Source organism: Triticum aestivum, chromosome 2D (assembly GCF_018294505.1).
Source record: "Triticum aestivum cultivar Chinese Spring chromosome 2D, IWGSC CS RefSeq v2.1, whole genome shotgun sequence".
Lineage (NCBI taxonomy): Eukaryota > Viridiplantae > Streptophyta > Magnoliopsida > Poales > Poaceae > Triticum > Triticum aestivum.
In genome coordinates, this window is record NC_057799.1 from 300,962,126 (window position 1) to 300,971,603 (window position 9,478).

Here is a 9,478-nt window from a genome sequence, read left to right on the forward strand (position 1 = left end):
ACGCGCTCGCCGCCGTTCCCGTCGTTCTCGCGGCCACCGTGCCCCACTCGCTACCCCGCCGTGTCGTACGACGTCGCCGCCCTCGACTACACCCCCTCCGCCTCTCCGTCGAAGCTCGGAGCCACCGCAACGGCCTCCCCGAGCTCGCCTTCAACCTCGGACGCCGGCGACCCCCCTTCTTCCGCGGCGCCGACCTGCTGCTCTTAAGCACCCACGGGCCTTTCTTGCGCCACGCGGTGAGCTCCTCTACCTCCTCCCCCACTCTGCTAGCTCGCCCACGCTCCCTAGCTTTTCCCCCACGCGCGCCCGAACGCCGCGCCGCGGAGCTCGCCGCCGGCGGGTCTCCGGTGACCAAATGGTCACGGGCTCAAGCTCACAGCGCTCCCCACCGCACGTAGAAGCTCCCCAGCCCCTCCGCTTGCTCGACCGCCTGCCGTAGCCCTGTTTCCGTCGGGCACCCGTGCGCGCCGCCGCCTCCGCCGCTCGCCGGCGCCGATTCCGGCCGAGTCCGGCGAAGCCCCGACCACCCCTGGATGCGGCGCTGCGAGTTCTTTCGAATGGGCCTAGCCCCGTTCCTCCCCGAGCCCCGTAGCGCAATTCCGGCCAACTCCGGCGAGGGACCGCCGCAGTTTTGGTCGCAGGAGTTGCGCCGGCGCCGGCCGCCGACGTGGCACACCTGGGGCCACCCCCTGGGTCACTGCCAGTGGCCCCCACGGGCCCCAGTTGACTGGGTTGACCCAGTCAACTGCTGACTGGGCAGGCCCAGTCACTGACATGCGGGCCCCGCCGCAATAATTAAAAAAGAAAAAGAAAAAGAAAATGTTTTATAAATAAAATTAATTAGTTTAAATAATCTCTCACTGACAGGTGGGCCCAGTAGTTAATTAACTAAAAACTAATTAGTTTAATCCTCTGTTAACCCACTGTCTATGACAGGTGGGTCCCCCGTGTCAGTTTGACCAGTCAACCCGGACTGTTGACCGCTGACGTCACTCCTACGTCATGCTGACGTCATATCCCTTTTTCTGTTAATTAAATAATTCCAGAAATTCAAATTAACTTTGAAAATTCATATCTTTTAAACCGTAACTCGGATGAAAATGTTTTCTATATGAAAGTTGCTCAGAACGACGAGACGAATCCGGATACGCGGTCCGTGCGTCCACCACACCTCCCTAACCTATCGAACTCGCAACTTTCCCCCTCCGGTCCTTCTGTCCGAAAACGCAAAACATCGGGAATACTTTCCCGGATGTTCCCCCCCTTCACCGGTACCACCTACTGTCGCGTTAGGACACCCCTAGCACCGCTCACTGTCATGTCACGCATCGTCATGCTTATGTTTGCATTGTATTTACTGTTTCTTCCCCCTCTTCTCTCCGGTAGACTACGAGACCGACACTGCTGCTGCCCAGTTCGACTACGGAGTCGACGACCCCTCCTACTTGCCAGAGCAACCAGGCAAGCCCCCCTTGATCACCAGATATCGCCTACTCTCCTCTATACTGCTTGCATTAGAGTAGTGTAGCATGTTACTGCTTTCGGTTAATCCTATTCTGTTGCATAGCCTGTCATTGTTGCTACAGTTGTTTCCCTTACCTGCTACCCTACTGCTTAGTATAGGATGCTAGTTTTCCATCAGTGGCCCTACATTCTTGTCCGTCTGCTGTGCTATACTATCGGGCCGTGATCACCTGGGCGGTGGACACGGGCATATACTTATATATTATATACATGACACCTGAGATGACTAAAGTCGGGTCGGCTCGTAGGAGTACCCGCAAGTGGATCTTTGTGGCGAAGCGACAGGGCAGGTTGAGACCGCCTAGGTGAGAGGTGGGCCTGGCCCTGGTCGGCGTTCGCGAATACTTAACACGCTTAACGAGATCTTGGTATTTGATCTGAGTCTGGCCATTTGGTCTATACGCACTAACCATCTACGTGGGAGTAGTTATGGGTATCCCGACGTCGTGGTATCAGCCGAAGCTCTTTTGACGTCAGCGACTGAGTGGCGCGCGCCGTGTTGGACCGCTTTGACGTAACCGCCGTGATCGTGTGGGTTGCTAGGTCTGCTCGCGGCCGCGTTCGCAACGTGTAGGTGTGCTTAGGGCGATGGGCCCAGACCCCTGCGCGCATAGGTTTAGACCGGCGTGCTGACCTCTCTGTTGAGCCTAGGTGGGGCTGCGACGTGTTGATCTTACGAGGCCGGGCATGACCCAGGAAAGTGTGTCCGGCCAATTGGGATCGAGCGTGTTGGGTTATGTGGTGCACCCCTGCAGGGAAGTTTATCTATTCGAATAGCCGTGTTCCTCGGTAAAAGGACGACCGGAGTTGTACCTTGACCTTATGACAACTAGAACTGGATACTGAATAAAATACACCCTTCCAAGTGCCAGATACAACCCGGTGATCGCTCTCTAACAGGGAGACGAGGAGGGGATTGCCGGGTAGGATTATGCTATGCGATGCTACTTGGAGGACTTCACTCTATTCTCTTCTATATGCTGCAAGATGGAGATGACCAGAAGCGTAGTCTTCGACAGGACTAGCTATCCCCCTTTTAATTCTGGCATTCTGCAGTTCAGTCCACTGATATGCCCCTTTACACATATACCCATGCATATGTAGTGTAGCTCCTTGCTTGCGAGTACTTTGGATGAGTACTCACGGTTGCTTCTCTCCCTCTTTTTCCCCCTTTCCATTCTATCTGGTTGTCGCAACCAGATGTTGGAGTCCAGGAGCCAGACGCCACCGTCGACGACGACTCCCACGGCACTGGAGGTGCCTACTACTACGTGCAGGCCGCTGACGACGACCAGGAGTAGTTAGGAGGTCCCAGGCAGGAGGCCTTGCCTCTTCGATCGTTGCTCCTTTTGTGCTAGCCTTCTTAAGGCAAAACTTGTTTAACTTATGTCTGTACTCAGATATTGTTGCTTCCGCTGACTCGTCTATGATCGAGCACTTGTATTCGAGCCCTCGAGGCCCCTGGCTTGTATTATGATGCTTGTATGACTTATTTATGTTTTAGAGTTGTGTTGTGATATCTTCCCGTGAGTCCCTGATCTTGGTCGTACACATTTGCGTGCATGATTAGTGTACGGTCAAATCGGGGGCGTCACAAGTTGGTATCAGAGCCGACTGCCTGTAGGAAACCCCCTTCCACACTCCTTGGCCGAAGTCGAGTCTAGACATTACAAAAACTTTTACTAACATGGCTGTGTGTCTTACGGGCCCACGTCGCCGTTGGGTGGTACTAGGATCTTTTACTCCTCGACCTTTACTCTGGGACTCTGAACTCTCTTCTACTCGGGTTAAACGAATTTACTAACTCTAACACTAGGATCCCATGACCGCGTTCACCCCAAAGATGGATAAGCCATAGTTGTTTCTTAGAATAGTATTTTGAACAATTCACACACTGTCAATTGACTCCTTTGAAACGTCTTTGCTTTCAGATGGAACCCTCGAGGCAGGTCGTGCGCCACACGACGGCCATTGGTGCCTCGGGATCACCTGCGGTGCTAGCTGAGATGATGACCTATCTGGGTTATCGCTGGCACCCTGAGTACACCGTCTACGAGGAGTACCAAGACTTTAACCAGGAGCAGTACCGTGCCATCGTCCACCTCTACTCTCGGGAGTACGACTCCACTACTGTGCTGCACACCGCACATGGTGTTGGTGTGACCATCGATATGGCTGTCCACGATGCAGCCTATGCTGCTCTGAAACGTCTTCGTGGAGAGTATCGGGAGTTGGACACCTCCCCTTTCAGGCACATTGCTATCGCCTCTGATGTTGGTGCGGAGGGATACTATACTGCTGCCTACTCCACTGTCACCCGAGAGCCCTTCTACCATCAGCACCTGGTTCTGCATGCTGATGGGCTGGATCGAGCTAACCGAGCTCTTCGCCACGAGATGTACACCACCCGGCAGCACCTTTTCCGTGCTCTGACGCTGCTGCACCCCTTTGTCCGGTCTGGACAGGTACCGCGTTCTGCGATCTACCCAGCCAGGACCGTGATGCCCCACGGTGTTGGTTGGCCAGAGGTGGGAGGCTACTCTCCCGCACTTGGTCCTCTTCTGCCACCTGAGCGTCGGGCTCTACACTTGAGTATCCACGGCCCCCAGTCTGCTGACGTCGAGGGCTATCCGTTGCCTCACTACCAGCTGTCGGGCTACGATTACCTCCACAGTACCTCTTGGGACTGATGTAGGCTTGATTGTAGTATTAGTTGCAGTCGCCGCGAGCCTGTGTGCCGCCTATGATGTTTTAGTCTATGTACTGAACTCTGTGTACTGAACTCTATGCATGACCCCTTTTGTAAACTATGCCGACTACTATGTAGTAGCTATCGTGCTCCTTTCAATTATGCATGTTTCATCATGAATGATTCTTGTCATTGCAAATTTTCTCAATGCTGAACTACCCCTGTTATATATTAGCAGGATGGTTAGACCAGGTGGTCGTGGTCGTGGTGGCGATGCCCCACCACCACCTGAGTACATGGCTGGTATGATCCAAAAGTTCGAACTGAACCGCCAATTCATGGAAAATATGATGGCTCAGTTTCCTCGCCCCAATATGAACCAGCAGCCAGCCCAAGTGACTCTTCAAGATTTCATACGCCTCAACCCAACCATCTACCGCAGCTCAACTCAGCCTTTGGATGCTGATGACTGGCTCCGTGACATCACCTATGAGATGGAGTCTGCTGATGTAGCCCCTGCCAGCTATGTCACCTTTGCTTCCTTCTTCTTGAAGGGACCCGCAGCTCAATGGTGGGACAGCCACAGGCGTACTCTGCCAGCTGGAACAATCATCACATGGCCAGACTTCCAAGCTGCTTTCCGTGCCCGCTTCATTCCTCAGGGAGTCATGGACCGGAAGAAGCGTGAGTTCCGCAACCTCACCCAAGGCAACAAAACTGTTGAAGCTTATCAGCGGGAGTTTCTGGACTTGTCCCGCTATGCTGAAGAAGACATTGCAACTGATGCACGCAGACAGGAGAAGTTCCGTGATGGACTACAAGCTGACATCAAGCTCGCACTTCTAGTGCATGACTTCGCCGATTTCGCCACCTTGGTGAATAAGGCCATCAATGTCGAGACTGGTCTGCAGGAATACCAGAGCTCTCAGAGGCGCAACCGTGACACGGGCTCATCTTCGGGCTCGCCCTCACAGAAGCGTAAGATATGGATCCCAAACAGCATGTATCGTCCAAATGCACCTGCTCCCAGGAAATCTTATGCTGCACCGCGTCTGCCTCTTCCACCATCTAAGCAGTCAAGGCTACCAGCTCCCCCACCTGGGGCTCCTGTTCCCACTCCAGATAATGGTCTGTGCTTCAAGTGTGGTCAACCGGGTCACTTTGCCAGGAACTGCTATCAGAATCAGAATCAACTGGCCCTTCCAGCAGCTGGCCGTGGTAACAACCAGCCCCGCAACAACAATGCTAAGTCTCAAGGTCGTGCTCATGCCAACCACGTTGATCTCAGCGAAGCTCAAGACCAGCCTGCTACTGTGATGGGTACACTCCTCGTAAATTCAGTACCAGCATCCGTTTTATTTGATACAGGAGCATCCCATTCATTCATTTCAGCAGAATTTGCATTCCTGCATGGCATTAATCACGAAGAGATAAACACTCCGCTAGTGGTACACACCCCAGCGGGCCAATGTCAAACCTCTATGGTTAGTCGCGATGTTACTGTTGAAATTGAAGGACTGGAATTTCTTGTCTCTCCCATCGTACTGAAGTCCTGTAGCATTGATCTCATTCTGGGAATGAATTGGTTAACAGCGCATACTGCTTCAATCGTTTGCACCACTAAGACCGTCCATCTGCTACACCCTTCGGATGAGATAGTTACTTACCAAGCCCATCTGGTGCAAAATGCCGAGGCAAGGCTCTATGCATTGAATGCATTGAACGCTGCACCACTCGAGGGCATTGAAAACATTCCCGTCGTGCGTGAATTCCTCGACGTCTTTCCTGAAGAGCTTCCAGGGATTCCCCCTGCTAGAGCTGTCGAATTCATCATCGACTTGAAACCAGGCACCACTCCTATAGCCAAGCGACCCTACAAAATGCCGCCGCATGAACTCCTTGAGCTTAAGGAGGAAATCGACAAGTCTCTTCGCAAAGGATTCATTCGCCCAAGTTGCTCTCCTTGGGGAGCACCTTCTCTCTTTGTCAAGAAGAAGGATGGGACAAACCGGTTAGTTCAAGACTACCGTCCTATAAACCAAGCTACCATTCAGAATAAATACCCTCTTCCTCGGATCAATGATCTGTATGATCAACTGGCGGGTTCGTCAGTGTTCTCTAAGCTCGACTTGAGGTTGGGCTACCACCAGATCCGTGTTCGCGAAGAGGATATCCCAAAGACCGCCTTCGTGACTCGCTATGGTTCATACGAGTACACCGTCATGTCTTTCGGTTTAACCAATGCTCCAGCCACCTTCTCTCGTCTGATGAACTACATATTCATGGATTACCTCGACAAGTTCGTCGTGGTTTATCTGGATGATATCCTGATATTCTCCAAGAACGAAGAAGAACATGCTGAACATCTTCGACTTGTGCTGGAAAAGCTACGAGAACATCAACTATATGCCAAGTTCTCCAAATGTGAATTCTGGCTACCCGAAGTAACCTATCTTGGGCATGTCATCTCTAAGGATGGTATTTCCGTCAACCCTGAACGAGTTCAGGCTATTCTTGATTGGACTCCTCCCAAGAACGTTAAGCAAGTCAGAAGTTTTCTCGGTCTGGCCAGCTATTGCCGTCGATTTGTCGAGAACTTCTCTAAGATCGCCAGGCCTCTGACTAACCTGTTGCATAAGGGCGTCAAGTTCCAATGGACAGACAAATGTCAGGAAAGTTTCCAGGCACTCAAAGACAAGTTGACTTCTGCCCCAGTTCTAGCTCCACCTGATACTAAGAAGGACTTCGTCATCTACTGCGACGCTTCCCGTCAAGGATTAGGCTGTGTCCTAATGCAAGACCGCAGAGTGATTGCTTATGCCTCTCGACAATTGCGCCCTCACGAAGAGAACTACCCAGTTCACGACCTCGAACTTGCTGCCGTCATTCATGCGCTGAAGCAGTGGCGACATTACCTTCTCGGTAATCGTTGCGAGATCTTCACCGACCACCAAAGTCTGAAGTATCTGTTTACTCAGCCAGACCTGAACCTCCGTCAGCAGAGATGGATGGAGCTTGTCGCAGACTTTGATTTGGGTATTTCCTATACGCCAGGCAAGGCTAATGTAATGGCTGATGCCTTGAGCCGCAAGTCTTACTGCAACCACCTCCAGGTTCATAAAGTTCAGCCCTCACTTGTTGAAGAATTCAGGAAGCTGAACCTCCATATTGTTCCTCCGGGTGCACTCGCTCCCCCTCCTAAGGAATTTGGCAAGGTGAACCTCCACGTTGTTACCCAGGGTTCCCTCAATACCCTAGTTGCTAAACCAGATCTCGAGGACAGCATCAAAAGGCTACAGAAGTATGACTCTGAAGCCGACAAGATTAAGCGCTACCTCGCAGAAGGAAAGCCCTCATTCTTCACCATTGCTGAAGATGGCACCTTATACTTCAAGGGCCGCCTAGTGGTGCCTTGTACAGAGAAAAACCTGGATATGACACAGGAAGTTATGAAAGAAGCTCATGATACGCCTCTGTGTATCCATCCTGGTAGTACAAAGATGTATCAAGACATCCGACAGAGATTCTGGTGGTCTAATATGAAGCAAGACATTGCTCGTTATGTTGCTGAGTGTGACGTTTGCCATCGTATCAAAGCAGAACATCAAAGGCCTGCTGGAACTCTGCAACCTATCTCTATTCCTGAATGGAAATGGGACCATGTTGAGATGGACTTCGTCACTGGATTTCCCAAATCACAGAAAGGTAATGATGCTATTCTTGTCGTCATTGACCGGCTTTCCAAAGTTGCACATTTCCTGGCAGTCAAAGAAACGATCACTGCTAGCCAGTTGGCAACGCTCTATATGTCCAGGATTGTTTCACTCCACGGTATTCCATTGGTTATCAGTTCAGACCGTGGTAGCTTATTCACTTCAAGATTCTGGGCAAGTTTCCAAGAAGCAATGGGAACTCATCTGTCATTCAGTACTGCGTTTCATCCTCAATCGCAAGGACAAGTTGAACGCGTCAATCAAGTTCTCGAGGACATGCTTCGAGCTTGCGTTATTTCCTTCGGCAAGAAATGGGAGGAATCTCTCCCGTATGCTGAGTTCTCTTATAATAATAGCTATCAAGCTAGTCTGAAGATGGCCCCCTTCGAAGTGTTATATGGACGAAAGTGCCGAACCCCTCTGAACTGGTCAGAAACTGGGGAACGTCCACTCTTCGGTCCGGATATTATCCAAGATGCCGAAGAACAAGTCCGCATTATTCGCGAGAATCTCAAGACTGCTCAGTCACGTCAGAAGAGTCAGTATGACCGTCATCATAAAGACATGGTCTATCAACCTGGCGAAAAGGCTTATCTTCGAGTCACACCTATGAAGGGTGCTCACCGCTTCGGGATCAAGGGCAAACTAGCTCCTCGCTATATTGGCCCATTCACTATTCTCGAAAGGCGTGGAAAAGTGGCATACCAACTGGAGCTACCGCCGAACCTTTCTCAGGTTCACGATGTGTTCCATGTGTCACAGCTCCGCCGTTGCTTCAAGGATCCAATCCGAGCTGTGGATCATGAAGTGCTCGAATTACAGCAAGACCTCTCCTATAAGGAGCATCCGGTCCGCATTCTCGACCAAGCTGAACGCCGCACACATCAGAAGGCGATCAAGTTTCTCAAAGTCCAGTGGTCGCACCATTTTGAAGATGAGGCCACTTGGGAACGAGAGGATCGTCTGCGTGAAGAATACCCCGCACTGTTTCCTTCTACCTCCTAAATCTCGGGACGAGATTTCTTGTAGTGGAGGAGATTTGTAACACCCTGAGAATCATGCTACAGTAACCCCCTGTGATTAAGCTAATCATGTTGCTAAACAGGGCTTGATCACATTTGAACCACACCCCTGTCAAACTCCTAGTTCAAACTTCAAATATAATTAAAGTGAAAAATAAAAGTTTTCAAAACTCAAACAAAAATGTTCTGTGGGTGCTAAATAATACACTGGCAATTATGGTGGAGAAAACTCCTATTTATAAAATGCCTAAATACTTTAAATGAAATAAAACAGAAAAGGAAATAAACAAATAAAAAGAAAACAGAAAACAGAAACAGTCAGAGAAAAAAAAAGGGGAGCAGGCCTTCCCCCCCCACTGGACCCGTGGCCCATCTGCACCGACCCCCCCCGGCCCAAACTGGGCCGCACCCCCGCGCCCCCGGCCCAGCCCACCTCCTCCCTCGCCCCTTCCCTGTTCCCCCGACCGGGTCGGAACAGGGGCGCGCTGCTGCCCGACCCCCTCGCCGGCACCGACGCCGGAGGGGATAAG